The 15,925-nt window shown below is 40.0% G+C and overlaps 1 long non-coding RNA gene across 2 annotated transcripts in view; it reads right to left on the bottom strand.

Moving 5' to 3' along the window:
• The window catches only part of LOC142827050 (uncharacterized), a 73,416-nt gene extending 60,554 nt beyond the window's left edge, over positions 1 to 12,862 (bottom strand). For both annotated transcript variants that reach the window (XR_012901420.1, XR_012901421.1), the window contains exon 1: positions 12,616 to 12,862. This is a non-coding gene — a long non-coding RNA (uncharacterized LOC142827050). The remainder of the gene's footprint in view (positions 1 to 12,615) is intronic.
• Positions 12,863 to 15,925: the final 3,063 nt, after the last annotated feature.

The raw sequence follows: 15,925 nt of genomic DNA, 5'->3' as shown, positions 1-15,925 counted from the left end.
AACAAATGTAGTTCCTTTTCTAATAGTTAAATCATTCACAAATTGAGTCCGATTTCTGCAAATGTGTTTGTTATTTCTGAGTATTCATTGCACAGTTTAAGCAAACATATTTTAGCCTATCAGTTGTTTCCCCCAGCATATCTGTGGTGTGTGACAGGTAAACTATATCACTTGGGATTGCTTCTGTTCTCTGATTGGATGACAATCCTTTAAAATAGAATGACAACAATGAGCAGGGACTAAAAAATACTATTATTTGTACACAAATATCCATCTTAGTACTTGTATTGCTGTGCTCACCATAACATCTGAAAGCCTTTTTCACACGCAAATACAGTTATTCCTCTAACAACAATAGCCATTCCTCGCATTTTCATGCAAACTAAAGTATTTTGTGGCCTATACATTAAAACTAAAGGATTTTAATGTATAGGTCACAAATATGTTGAACCAAAAAGTCATCAAGAATTCAGAGGGATATTTTCACCTACTGCTTTTGCAACTGTGGATCAGACACAAATCAGTCCTGCTGATGTCACTGATTATTAAGGTAACACTTAGATGCAGTAATTTTTATGAAAAGTTATTGGAAGGCTATAGTCAGAGTCAAAAGTACTAAAAATACATACACTTTTAAAAATTCAAAAGCTGTGGGTATAGGTTTGTACTCTATGCTCTTTGATTTTGTAATATTTAGAAGCTTGTCTATGCAGGTCCATTTAAGCAAAGTTGGGGTCCTCTCCCCAAAGAGACAAGTATCAGAGGGGTAGCTGTGTTAGTCTGAATCTGTATAACCAACTAGAAGTCCTGTGGCACCTTATAGAGTAACAGATTTATTGGAGCATAAGCTTTCGTGGGCAAAGATCCACTTTGTCAGATGCACCCAAAGAGATGACATTAGTCACCCACAAGAGAAGGGGAGACATAGGAAAGGTGCAGAATTTGGCAGCTTTGGAGAACAGCATGGGTGGTGGGTGAACCTATGGCTAGAGGGGGTAAGCCCTAACCCCACCTTTCTGCCCAAGGCACCACCCTCAATGGGAGCAAAGCCCCACCCTACCATAGGGGCAGGCCTCTAGCCTCCCACATAGGCCTCTCTGGCACTGGACCACAAGGAGGGTAAGTGGCACAATTCCAATTCATCTGATGAAGTGGGTTTACCCATGAAAGCTTATGCCCTAATAAATCTGTTAGCCTAAAGTGCCACCGGCTTCCTCATTGTTTTTGCAGATACAGACTAAACACAGTTACCCCTCTGAGACGGTTACCAATGTTGACATTATTGTATAACTAAAGAGAAGTAAGTGGTGGGGGGAGTCACCTCAGCTTAAAGGTCCTCAGTAAGCCTCTATCATATCCCCCCTACTCATCTCTTTTCCAAGTTGAAAAGTCTCTGGCTTATTTATCTTTCCCCATATGGTAGCCATTTCATACCCTTAATCATTTTTGGAGTCCTTTTCTGAACCTTTTTCATTGCCAATGTATCTTTTTTGAGATGAGGCAACCAGATCTGCGTGCTGTATTCAAGATGAGGGCGTACCATGGGTTTATATAAAAGCAATAAGATAGTCTCGGTCATATTCTTTATCACTTTCTTAATGATTTCAACATTCGTTTGCTTTTTTGACTGCACATTGAGTGGATGTTTTCAGAGAACTATCCAAAACGACTCCAAGTTCTCTCTCTTGAGAGATAACAGATAATTTATCCCCATCATTTTATTTGTGTAGTTGAGATTATGTTTTCCAATATGCATTTGCATTTATCATCACTGAATTTCATCTGGCATTTTGTTTCCCAGTACCTAGTTTTGTGAGATCCTTTTGAAGCTCTTCACAGTCTGCTTTGGACTTCGCTATCATCAGCAGTTTTGTATCATCTGCAAATTTTGCCACCTCACTGTTATGCCCCTTACTCCAAATCTTTTATGAACATGTTTAATAGGATTGGTCCCAGTACAGACCCCTGGGGGACCCCACTAGTTCCCTCTCTATATTCTTAAAACTGACCATTTATTTCTATCTTTTAACCAGTTAACAGTCCATGAGAGGACCTTCCCTCTCATCCCAGGATGGCTTACTTTCGTAAGAGCCTTTGGTGAGGGATCATGTCAAAGCCTTCATAGAAAACTAAGCACACTATATCCACTGGAACCCTCTTGTCCACACATTTGTTGACCTCCTCAAAGAATTCTAGTAGATCAATGAGGCATGATTTCCCTTTACAAAAACCACGTTTACTCTTCCCCAACAAATTATGTTCACCATGGCTACGTCTACACTGCAGGCTTTTTTGCACATTAACCGCTGTTCTTGAGCAAAAACTTGTGGAGCATCTACACTTCACGCACATTCTTGTGCAAGTAAATTTACAGTAAAGCATCAAAAAAGAGGGCTTCCTGTGCAAGAGTTATTCCTCTCTCCACAAGGAATAAGCCCTCTTGTGCAAGAGCTCTTGCACAAGAAAGCAGTGTGGATGGGCAACAGGAGTTTCTCGCGCAAGAAACCCCTATGGCTAAAATGGCCATCAGAGCTTTCTTGCACAAGAGAGCATCCACACTGCCATGGACGCTCTTGCGCAAAAGCATATGAAAGTGTGGACGTGCTCATGCACAAGAATTTTTGCCCAGAAACTCTTGTGCAAAACAGTTCTTGCACAAGAAGCTTGCAGTGTAGACATAGCCCACGTGTCTGACAATTCTATTCTTTACTATAGTTTCAACCAATTTGCCTGGTACTGAAGTTAGACTTACTGGGGCACCGCCATCTTTCCTGCCATCACACAGAGTAAGTAAGTAGCCCCCCATCCCAACCCTTTCCCCTCTCCCAGCATTTGGTCTCAGTGCCAGAGTGAGGGGGATAGCCCCTGGCAGCTGGGGAGGCTATGGGGAGAGAAAAGGCCTGTGCTATTTGGGACCCTCGGCCCTGAGCCCCTCTTCATCCTCCAGTCCTCACTTCTACACCCCAGCTTCCTGCACTCTCCTATCCCCAAAGCTCTGCCCTGAATCCTGCACCCACCACACTGCCAGTCTCCCAGCCTTGAACAACCCAAGCAATGCCGGGTAAGTCTTCTCTCCTCCCATTCTGAATAGCAAAGAATAAAGTCAACAACTGAGATTAAAAACCTTGGATTTGAGCACCTTTGATCTAGAAATTGATTATTAAGATTCTTAGGAATGTTTATTAAGTAGTTTATTAAGTTTAGAAAAGTGATGAATTACTAGGGCTCACTACGACAGTATGTTTTGTAGAAGTTATAAAAAGACTAGAAAATACAATATACTTTCAAGTCCAACCCCTGAAGCCATCTTGAGGAATGTTTTTCAGGACATCATTTCTCCCCGAGAGGTGAGCAACTGGTCACTGCAAACCTGCTGTTGATTACTCAGTACCATTCCAGATTTTAGGTAAATATTTGGGATGTTCTACACCAATTGCTTACATCTGTGTGTGTTTCAATATAATACATTGTAGTTTTAGATAAAGTATCAGTGCAAGTTAGATTGCTCTATCAGACAGAATTTCTGTGTTCCCACTGATTTATTCGTGCCATCATCTAGAATGAAAAAGATAACTCTGCTGTGAGGTCTGAAAATCTTGGGTAACACCTTGGCAAAAATTTCTTGGGACAACCTGGCAAATCCCAGTATTACTATATTCAAGGTCCTATATCACACAGCCCCTGTCAATATCTCTGGCCTAGTCATCTTTGGCATTACCTGGCCTTTTCTGTTCCACTAATGATGTCAGTCTTAATAACCTGCTTAACTTCTGTCATCAAGCCTCTCTATATCTTCTCCCAGGTTCCCATTATATTTGGAATGTCCTCCCTCCTGTTCAACCAAACCACTTACTCTGAACTCATCCAAATGCCTCCCACAGACTCACTTCTAGCATTACATCTGGAAGCACAGAGATAAATGCAATGATGTGCATGTGCTTCACTGAACTGAGAGACTATGTTATCTTACTGGTGTCATCCTTCCCCCCCTCCACCCACCTCCAACCCCCTTTACCTGCTTATGCCATTTCTGTAGTGTCCTATCAACTGTGTGTGTTGCAGGAATTGCATTTTTATTTGCTCTTTTTAGGTGCTCAAAGAATACATGAAATTGTGTCTGATGTAGAAAGAGCCTCAAATTTATAAAAAATGAAAAAAGGAGGAGTTTAATCTCCAGTCTCATCCAGTCATAGCAGTGGTGGGCAACCTGCGGGACACATGGGGGCCAGCAGAGTTCTGTGAGTAGCCCATGAGACATTTTGCTTACTGTTGCCCACATGCAGGCTTGCCAGATTCCACTGGTTTCTGGCCACATAGTTTTTCCCCTAATAGTATTACTAAAATGACATGCACATAAAGCAAGAGCACATGAAGTGAGGTGCATGCTGATTACACATAACATTGCCTGTAAGAGCCATGTGCTCCCTCTGCATCCAGTCAAAGCACCCTTGCTGTTCAATTGGCACACTTTGCAAATTCCAGCTATGCAAGCACAGTTAGCAAAACCATCTTATCCCAGGAGACTGTCTTGCAGCCCACTGAAATGAAGGTGATCCATTCATGTAGTCTACTCACTAGCCTAGCTTGCCCATCACCGAGTTATAGGGACCTACCTCTAAATCAGGCTGCATGTGGCTCGTGGCCTGTTTGTTTGTGGCCCACAGTGCAGTTTAGATTGACTCAGGGCTCAACATGCGGCTTGCAGGTGTGATCCTTTGAACATGGCCTCCACTGGGAACACACTCAGCAATGGCAAGTCAATATAATGGTCTTCTGTTGTTATGCGTTTTAGTAGTTAAAGTCCTGGACTGTCATTGCTCATTAAAAGTGCTGTTATATGGGTGGAAATCGGGTAAATATTGCATTTTATTAATATCAGCAGAACTGACTTAAATGGAGCCTGCGTGTTGTGTAGTCTTGTCTTAATCTTTGTATTCATGCTAGTCAGTGTGAAAGAAGCTATTTACATATATATTTGCATGTATATGCAACCGCATTTAAGTTGCAGCTCTCAGCATGTGCTGTGAATATCATTGTGGCCCCCGGGGCTTCCAAAGTGTAGTAGTCCTGCTCTAAATTATCTAGCTAAGATATTAACAGGCCAGGATTACCATAGTATCTGACCTTCTTTAAATGTATTTATCCCCACACACACTCGTGACAAAGAATAGTACAGTTATCTCCCTTTTACGGATGGGAAACTGAGGCACACAGGGACTCCAGCCTGGATCCACAAAAGATATTTAGGCACCTAACTTCCAGTGACTTGCCTGAGGCCACACTGGAAAAGATGACAGAACCAGCTCACTGTGTTTCTGGAGACAAAGTGGATTGAGCTTGGGTAACCACCAGGAGGATTTGAACCTGGGACCTCTGAAGCTTACTATAGGAGCCTCTACAGCTGGCTCTCACTCTATACTGTTGAGGTCTCTTGTTCTTATCTGTTGCTGTGGTCTAGGTGCCACTGCATGAAACAGTGAACCGCACTAAGGGTACGACTAGACTACATGCCTCTGTCGCCAGAGGCAAGTAGCTTAGGTTACCAGGCATAGGAAAATGAAGCGGCGATTTAAATAATCGCCGCTTCATTTAAATTTACATGGCTGCCATGCTGAGCCGATCCTGGGATGAGACAAATGCCTTTGATGTCGACACCCACACCTCCAGACTACCGCGCTGAGCCGACAAACAGCTGATCGGCTCAGCGCGGCAGCCATGTAAATTTAAATGAAGCGGCGATTATTTAAATCGCCGCTTCATTTTCCTATGCCTGGTAACCTAATCTACATGCCTCTGACAACAGAGGCATGTAGTCTAGACGTACCCTAAGTGTGTGGATTACACTTGTACTCAGTGCTCATTGCTGTTTCTTCATCTTGCTATTTTTATACAGAAAAGGCATGTTTTGCACAGGCACACAGTACTTGCCAACCTTGTATATTGTGCTTTGAATGTGGTCTAATACTGGGAAGGAGACTGGTATAGTTGGCATGTTTACCATTCCTTTTCCTACAGTTCTGTATGTCTTAAGTCATACACACACAATCCAGTGGAACAGTTGGGGAGAGATTTTCTAAGTTGCACATGGCATTGACTTTCAATGGGATTTCATTGCCTAATTGCCACTTGTGCCTTGGGAAGTCTTTCCAGAGTATATTTGATCCATGTAGTTCCAAAAGGACGGTTGGGAACAAAGCAATAAGGAGATGTCCACTTTACTAATATGTTACTGTTCTAGTTAAACAAAACGAACACGAACATTTGGGTGCTATAACTTCCCTTAAGTCTCTAGATCACAAACATCTCAACCTTTTACTAACCATTGTCATTTTTTACTTAAATGGCACTTCTTGCCAATTGGTTTTTTTTTTTTCCGAAGTTATGGCTTAATTTTTTTTTCACATTGGATCTTGGGAGATGATGATCAGGGCAGAAGACAATTGTTCCACCGCACAGTGATTCTAAAAAGAGTCCAGGGCTCACTGCTGCTATAGCAACAGTGGTGGCGGCCAGAACCCCAGGCCCTTTACAATCGCCATAGGAGTCCTGCACTGCACGCTCCGGGTGCTGCCATGCTCTGGGCAGCACTCATGATTGGCTACTCCAGTCCCACCCCCTCCAGTAGTGCAGCATCAGGGCCCCCACACATTGCCCAGGGGCCCGCAATCCCAATGGGCTCCGTGAAGAGAATGATTTCTGTGATCCCTCAAACTAAAATGTGAGACCTGAACTTCCGCCGTCCATGCACTAGATAATGCTGTGCCCAGACTTTCTGAATCATGTTGTTATACATGCTGCTTTTCTGTTTTACATTTGTTGTTGCACAGGCTCCTATCCTGAATTTCTTTCCCTGACTCAGTATTTGTACTTCCGTCTCATATGGTGCTCATATCTCTAGCTGCACTACACTGTGATTGGTATCAAAATATTTGGTAGCACAGTCAATAACACCCATATTCATGTATTGCTTCTGTCAGTATATAATGATGGTGTCTTCGTACACTTTATGGTCCTGGCTTATTTTCTTCCAGGAAACAAATACATCTCTCTCATTTTAATGGTGAAAATGCTACTTCTGAGTAAGGAAATCTTCTCTCTCAAGTTTATTTTCCAAAGAAGTGCTTTGGAAGACTCTCAAAAGTACTGATCCAATGAAAGCAGCAGTAGCAAGTTAGGAGCAACATTTTAGATTTCAGTTGGGAGAGAAATGAAATTTTAACTGAGAGCCAGAAGCTACTTAGGTACTTGAAAACTCTAATTTTTGACAGATAATTTTTGACATTTTATCCAACCAAAGCCCTGTATCTAATTGCTATATAAAAGAAAAATAAATAAATATTAGAACCATGCAGGTCTAGTAACATGTTGTGAGATCTTATTGGAAGTTATTTAAGGGATGCTGTTCAGTTTAAAATTTTAATGTATATCCTTACTGTGTTATTAACGCTTCAGAGAGACCCCATCAAGGGTCTGGGACTGGAGTGGGGTTTAGTTGGTTACCAGTGTGGTGGCAAATACAGTTGGGGTATATAAGGGTATGTCTACACTACCACCCTAGTTCTCCTCCCTATTGAAAGTGTTCAATGCTTATAAGTCATTTCTGTTGCCATTCTCTGTACCTAAGAGGGCCCAAATCTGCACACAATATTCAATGTGTGGGCATACCATGGATTTATATAGAGGAAATATATCTCCTGGCTTATTATTGATCCCTTTCCTAATAAGTTTCAATATTCTGTTAGCTTGCTTTTTAATCACGCCTAGAAATGGAGAAGATGTTTTCAAAGAACTATCCACATTCAGCAGATTACGAGCTTTTCAAGAAGAGGTTACATACTGCCTTTTGCATAAAGCATATTCAGTTATGCAGATTCGTATTCAAAAGATATTTCCATTAAAAAAAATATAGGAGCACAGCGTAACACCTCTGATATTCCACAATGGTGTGTCTAGTGTCTACAGGCCTTCTTTTGTTGGGCAGGATAGAAGACCTCCTGAGGCAAATGAGTACTTCACACTTGGTAATATTCTCTCCTCACTGTGGGGGTTACAGTTTCAGAGCAAACACTTATATTACCTTATGACATGGAATATAGATATTACAAGTGAGAATAATACATGCAGCAACACACAAGCATTTCAGAGATTCTAATCATTAATTGTACTTCTCAAAAGAATTGTGCCTATTTTGAGTAAAACTAACATACAGGTGACTTGGTCTGGTTTCCAGCTATGAGGTTGTCAGTTCTTAGCTAATGTCTACAGCCTCAGCAAGAGCTGGCATCTGGCCTATACACATCACAATATTGACAAGCAGAGATGAGTTCATCTACTCTGGTTCTATCTGATACACTGCCAAAGCTAATTAAAATACCTTACTGACTGCTGCAACATGCACTGCCAAAGAATATGAAGAATTTGGTTTCCTCTGATTTCATAATTTAGGGACCCACTTTTTTTGAGGCAATGATTGTCAGAAAGAATTAATCTTTGAACACCCCACATGCCGTAATTCAATTTCAATCTTAGGGCCTGCCTACACAAAAAAGTTGTATTAGTTTAACGATGTGGCTAAAGCAGTAAGACTGTTCCTAGTGTGGATGCAGTTAAACTGGTATAAAAAGTGCTTAATTCATTGCCATATGAAAAGTGAGTAAGGCTTACCAGGAGAAGCACCATTATACTGGTATAACTGCATGCATAACAGGATGTAAGCCAATATATAGGCAAGAACTTGGATGATTTCATCTAAAAAATACCATAAGATACTATGTATGCGAACACACCCTTCTGCTCCGCCTGGGTATCAAAAGGCACAATACCTCCTCTCTCTCTCCCCTTTGGGTGGAGTAGTCTGATCCTGTCCCCAGTGCAGGCCACTGACTTAATCAAAATAAGCACACACACACACGACCTATGTTGAGGTTTGGAAAAATGTAAGCCCTCACCCCATTTTTTTAAACCTGGCTATATTTCTGGTTTTTCATCTATACCACACAAAGAAATAATTGGGAGAGAGAGATTCTTCTCATGCTATAATTTTTCCAGTTCAACCAGAAGCTGGATATTCCAGAAATCACATCAGAAGGACTATTGCAAGGACTTACAGCTCAATTTTGCACAAGCAAGAAGCACGTATAAAACAATCAGACTTGTGGGCATTTTATAGATATAGATATATATATATAGATATATATATATATATATATATATATATATATGGAAATTCCACTGCATTCTTACTGGGCTTCACCAATCAAAGGTGTGATCTAACACAAAGCATCAATCTAGAGCTCAAGAGATCTGGTACCACTGTCTTCACAATATCTAGAGAATCCCGAATTTCTGTGTTTTACAATACTAGATTAAATTCTGCTCTCAGTTACACCTGTGTGAACCCAGAGACACTCCATAATATCAGCTAAGTTACTCTATATTTAGATTGGTGCAAACAACATTAGAGCAAGCCTTCCACTAAAAGTAGATGGACTTTACAGCATGGGGGGGAAACGCCACACATATACAAATCTTTAACATTAACTTATGTCCAATTATCTTGTAAAAGAAAGTTAGTTGCATAAGTTTTGTAAGCAAGACATGAGAAGTAATTCTTCCACCCTACTTTCTGTTGATCAGTCTCAAATGGAGTATTCTGTTCAGTGCACCACATTTCATAAAAGATGTGGACAAATTGGAGAAGGTCCAGAGAAAAGCAACAAAATTGTTAAATGTGATTAAGGATCTAGAAAACATGACCTATGAGGGAAGATTGAAAGAATTAGGTTTGTTTTGTTTAGAAAAGAGAAGACAGAGGGGAGATAATAGCTATTTTCAAGTACCTAAAAGACTGTTACAAGGAGGAGGGAGAAAAATTATTCTCCTTAACCTATGAGGCTCAGACAAAAATCAATGGGCTTAAATTGCAGCAAGGGAGGTTTAAATTGGACATTAGGAAAACTTCCTAACTGTTAAGGTGCTTAAACACTGAAATAAATTGCCCAGGGAGATTGTATAACCTGCTCTTAAAAATATCCAATGATGGAGATTCCACAAACACCTGTCAAGGATTGTCTGAGGGTGCTTGGTCCTGCCATGAGCACAGGGGACTGGGTTTGATGATCTCTCAAGGCTCCTTCCAGTTCTAGTATTTTGTAATTCTGTGAAATACTTGAAACAGAAACTCAGTTTGATGAAGTTTGCCTCTGCTCTGGCCCACATAGATCTCAGTCTTATTTTTTACTCTTTAACAGTGCAGAACAAAGGAACTGAAGTATTCAATCACAACACCACCATCATTTATTAACCAGCAAAGGCATCTATGATAGGGAGTTACAGAAGGAAAGAAAAGTAATCTACTACCTTGTGTTAAAGATGAGAAAAATGGACTAACAGTTCATAAAAACAACCCTATGCCACCCACACTTTTTTGGCAGAACAAAATGCTAGGGAAAATTACACTTTTCTAGAGTCAAATTCCATATTCTCTAATCTTGTGACAGAGCTTGCAATAATATCTCTATGCTGCCATCTAGTGCACAGCTGAAAGAATACAGGTGTGTCAGGATAAAACTATTAAGGAGAAAATCTGTCTCTGCTCCCTTTCCCCCATATAAATGACTTATTTTCAGTAACCAAACACCACAATTGTACATGTTCATGGCTATAACAATTATGTATTCATATCATCTGGCCAATAGTTACATTGAAACCTATATTTAGATACAAATTCATTAGGATTTCTTCATGCCCAGTTTGCAAAACAATATTTAAAAGGATGCTGTTGACATTTTTTTCCTGTAATAGTGCAGGGCTATTATCTGATTAAAAAGAGGGACTGATGTTGTACCGGTCCTGTCCTGCAGCCCCCATTGAATTCAATAGAACTATGCAAACAAGGAACAGCTGTAGGGTTGAGCCATGTGTAGAGAAAGATACATCTGTGAAAAAAAACTGAAGCATGATAGGCACAAGCTATTCTTCAAAATCAGTGCATATTTATATGCAAAAAGAGATCAATAGAACAAGTCAGTCAATAAAAATGCACCTTGAAACAAAGGTATTAAATACATTAAACAGTTCAGAGCACAGAGGTCTGCACAGAGTGAAAGAACACTGCCACACTCAAAATGTATTTAAACCCTGCTAATTAGGTAACAAAGAATAAAAATAGCAGAAGCAATGGACAACTGTAATGTAACTTGAGGAGACTGAAGCCATACCAGCTCACTTAGCTCCATTCAGCCTGCACGGTTTCACACAGGCTGCAGAACTAGGACATAGGAAGTAGCTTAGACACACAGATGTGTCCTCATGTTCACTCAATGCTGCTACCATCAGAGACACAAGAAGAGATTATCACCTTTCTCCAATGTACAATCTCATCTTTGGGTAGAATCCCCAAAATAGCCTGTTCTGAATTTTTTATGTAGAAGTGGAAACATTTAAATAACCACTAAGAGTTTAGGGAAATAGGCAAATTCCACGTGACTTTTCAATAACCATAAGAACATAGCTACATTGATAGTAATGCCAGTCACAACTCTTCCCATTCATGCTAACAGTTATTAATATCTTTCTGAAAAGACAGGGTGCTAACACTTCCAAATAGAGTTGAAAGAAACAAAACAAATCAATTGTTCTCTCATATTAGACTCCCCAAGTTCTTCATACATCAGAGGGGTAGATACATGTTAGTATATATCAGCAAAAACAACCAGGAGTCCTGGGGCACTTTAAAGACTAACAGACTTATTTGGCATAGGCTTTTGTGAGTTTTGTGAGCAACTAAATAAGAAGCTGCTAAGAGGGAGGGGAAAAATTCTATCTGAAGCTAGAAAGCTGCTGTGAGGTAGCAGTAGCCACTGCTGAGTTCATGCTCAGTAACACAGGCAGGAAGACAGCACTAAGCCAGTGTTTCTCTGTCAAGTGGGGACACAAGGAAGGCATAGGTGCAGCCCTAGCAACATGGATGGTCAAGAGATTCTGATCTCACGTGCATATATACCATAAGCAGAATCCCCATGGAGAAAGATTCCAAGAACTATAAAGTGAAAGACATAAAATCAGAGGTGACAGAAAGGAGGTGATGATAGCAGGAAAAACAGGGAGAAGGGAAGAAAAAAGGAAAAAAGAAGAGGACAGAGCAAGAGGGAAATGCAGGGGAGGGGAACAAAGAGTAACCAGAAAGCAGGAGATGGAAATGGAGTTAAAGAGACCTCAAATAATTCATTTTAACCTTACAATACTCTATAGTACTATAGTGATGCAATAGTAGTTAGAACTTTTAATGTAGGATTCTGTAGTGGTATTATTAAATAAGTGCACGTAGAGGAAAAGGGTAAAGACCTGAGGAAAGGAGAAAGTTAGAGAGATGAGAAAAACTCATCTAGTAAACTAAAAGTACAGAGGTCAGTCTTCACTAAGTTTGTAGCTACACATTTACACAGGGGCTGAAAGCCAATGGCCTTTAAACCTGTTACTAAAGTGATGACAGGACACATTATGGTTATGTCAAAAATCTATCATTCTGGCACACATATTCTGTATATCAGGTTTTGAGGAATGTGCCATAACACAAGGGAAAACTAGAGAAAAGCAGAAGTTAAAAATACTTACTGTTGTGGGAAAATATGCTCTAGAAATTATTTTGAGGGTGTTCTATAGGTCGTATTATACAGAAGATCAGATTAGATTATCATAATAGTTCTTTCTTATCTTGCAATCTATGATTCCATGAAGATAATCCACTAAGCAGCCACTAATTACAAAATGGCTACTGAAAGACTGCAGCTGCTTTCATCTGCAAGATTTAAAGGGTTAGTCCCAGGCAAGTATGCTGGGAAGATGTTCCTACCAAAGAGGACTTCAGTGCTGGGGAGGATTGATTACAGAAGGAGCAGTTGATTTTATATACTACTACTACTACTACTGCACTGCAAGGTGTTCTTTTATTAACAATCAGTATAAGAATAGATCAGAGGAGTTGACTCTAAAAAAAGCTAAAAGGAACATTTATCAGGATGATCACATTTATGTTTCTTTATCTGTGTTACTGTTTGATTTTTTTTATCATTATAGCAAAAAGCAATTTTAAAACATAACTTGATTTTCACCATGCATATTGCATTTGCGTAAGCATTTTACTCACATCAGCTGGTAGAACTAGACCAGTCCATTTTGCTTTCTCATTTTTATCAATTTGTAAGATGTTTCAGGTTTCCAGTAATGCGAGCTAATTTTGCCTATTTTCCAATCACGGTTTTTATTTGTTTTATAAGTATTCATATAATTAATGTCCCATATATTTAAATTGGAACCACATTGAGCCCATACTGAATAAAACAATGCTACTTAAACAACCATGAAAAAAATATAAAATTACTGAATTTATCTTGATTGAGGCTTTGACACTTGAATATATGCAATTTACCAAAGAATCACAACAACTAATGTGCTATATTTGAAATCTGCTTTATAAATGTGTACAGGTCTAAACAGCACAACATAATTTGTATTATCTATTAACCAAATATGTACATAATTTTTACTAATGGAATATCATTTATTTCTGCAAAATAAAGTGCTTCAATGGCATTTTCTTTCTATTATGGTAGAGGATATTGATAAATGAGCATACTTCTATTCCAACAATTATGCTAAAAAACAATACTACTGTTACAAAAGGACATTTTCATTCACACTGATAATTTTTACACTGCAAGTGCTAGTGTTTAATAGGGGCATTTACTTTAAAAAGATAAGAGGATTTATTTTGTATCAATGATGTAAAGGAAAACAGGACTGGGTGGGGTAGTTGATATCCAAAACAATGTTGGCTACTACTTCTATATAGCAGTAAGTAGGTACTAGAGATGGAGTCAAGTCACAGTGCCTAGATTCAGATGCAAATATCTCTGCTGTTTAAACACAGGGTTTTAATTTCACACTTTGGAGAAATGGGCTCAAATCATGAAATTCAAAAACATCTTCATTTTCCTAAGGCTTTGGTTGTTTACCTATAGAATTTTGATTGAGATACATATCTCACACATCCTCTGGCAGTATGTATATTTTTATATCAGCCATTGACAAGCAACTTTGGCTTAACCTAGCAGGCCATAGTATGATATTGTTCTTGGTGCTTTGATATTGATTGCCCATATGGTGTCTCAGAAATGCCCGTTTTCCGGACTTAAAAGACACCATGTTGACAACTAGAATATTAAAATACCAATAGTTGTATTTCTAGTGGAAGTAACATCTGCAGTGATCCATCAGGTTCCCACTAATGCATTCTTCATTCAGTGGGAGCAGCGCATGAATAAAGTCTACAGGATTATGTTTCTTCTTCTCCAGTCATGCTGTGATAATTCCCTAGCCCTTTATATATATGGCTCTGCAGCTTCTAGTAACACACCTTTATGGGCCTGGAAATTAGAAGTAGAGCTGAAGTACTGCTTTCCAAATAAGAAATGCAGTTAGGGAGTCATTCTATGCCATGCCCAACTGATATCAAGATTAGATGGGAGTTTGACCAGAGAACTGAGGAAGCCACCTTAGCTTACATCAGGAGGATGTTGTTGCATAAAAGCCTCCGCCTGAGCTCTTACAGGAAACCCCTGCCTTACAATGGCCCAAGTTGCTACCCACCGCACTTACAACCATTTTTATAAGTGCGGGAGGGACCAAAAAACCCCGACTTACATCCTCGGCACGCATTTACGATGGCGCATGGCGCCTATTGTAAATGCAGGTTTGAGTTATGGTGCCCCCAATTTGTGATGCTTCCCCAGGAACCAGTTGCGTCAGAAGTCAGGGGCCGCCTGTACTTGATTTTACTCATGCATTTTCTGGAAATACACTAAACTGTAAGGTCCTGCCAACACATGACTTAGAGACTGACAAAAACTTCCTGCTGACTGCATTGCTGGGGGTGGAGGAACAATTGTCTTCTATGTCACTTTATTACTGTTAATTTGTAAATTATTCTCTGAAGCTTTGTAACAGCATTGCCTTTTAAACTCTGCAACTCATCGCATTGTAATCTTTGTAAAACCTTGCAACTTTTAAAACCTTTGTAAAACCTTGCATCCACTGGGATGCTTACATGACGGGGAAAGGAGCGCAGGAGAGCTGGTAGTATTTTAAAGAAGCCTTATTGAAGGTACAGAAAGAAACCATTCCAATGTGTAGCAAGAGAAGCAAATATAGTAGGAGACCGGATTGGCTTACCGGGGAAATCCTTGGTGAACTTAAGCACAAAAAGGGAGCTTACAAAAAGTGGAAACTTGGACAGATGACTAGGGAGGGGTATAAATGTATAGCTTGAGAATGCATGGGGTGTTATCAGGAAGGTGAAAGCACAATTGGAATTGCAACTCACAAGGGATGTGAAGGATAACAAGAAAAGTTTCTACAGGCATGTTAGAAAGAAGGTGATCAGAGAGGGTGTGGGGCCCCTACTGGATGAGGGCAGTAACCAAGTGACAGATGATGTGGGGAAAGCTGAAGTACTTAATGCATTCTTTGCCTCTGTCTTCACGGACAAGGTCAGCTCCCAGACTAATGTGCCAAGTGATGCAATATGGGACAAAGGTGGACAGCCCTTGGTGGGGAAAGAACAGGTTAGGAACTATTTAGAAAAGCTAAACGTACATAAATCCATGGGTCCGGACTTAATACATCTGAGAGAACTGAGGGGCTGTGTCTACATTGGCATCCCTTTCCAGAAAAGGGATGCTAATGAGACACATCGCAATTGCAAATCCACGGGGGATTTAAATATCCCACACGGCATTTGCATTTACATGGCTGCCGCTTTTTTCCGCTTTCAAGTAGGAATAAGAGATCCTCCGGAAAAGGGCTTATTTTCTGGAGAATCACGTCTAGACTGGCTCTTTTCTCCGGCTTATCCCCAAGCTGGAAA

The sequence above is a fragment of the Pelodiscus sinensis genome, chromosome 2 (assembly GCF_049634645.1).
Source record: "Pelodiscus sinensis isolate JC-2024 chromosome 2, ASM4963464v1, whole genome shotgun sequence".
Classification (NCBI taxonomy): Eukaryota; Metazoa; Chordata; order Testudines; family Trionychidae; genus Pelodiscus; species Pelodiscus sinensis.
The sequence above is the reverse complement of the archived record's forward strand: the minus strand, read 5'-3'. Positions and strand labels throughout refer to the sequence as shown.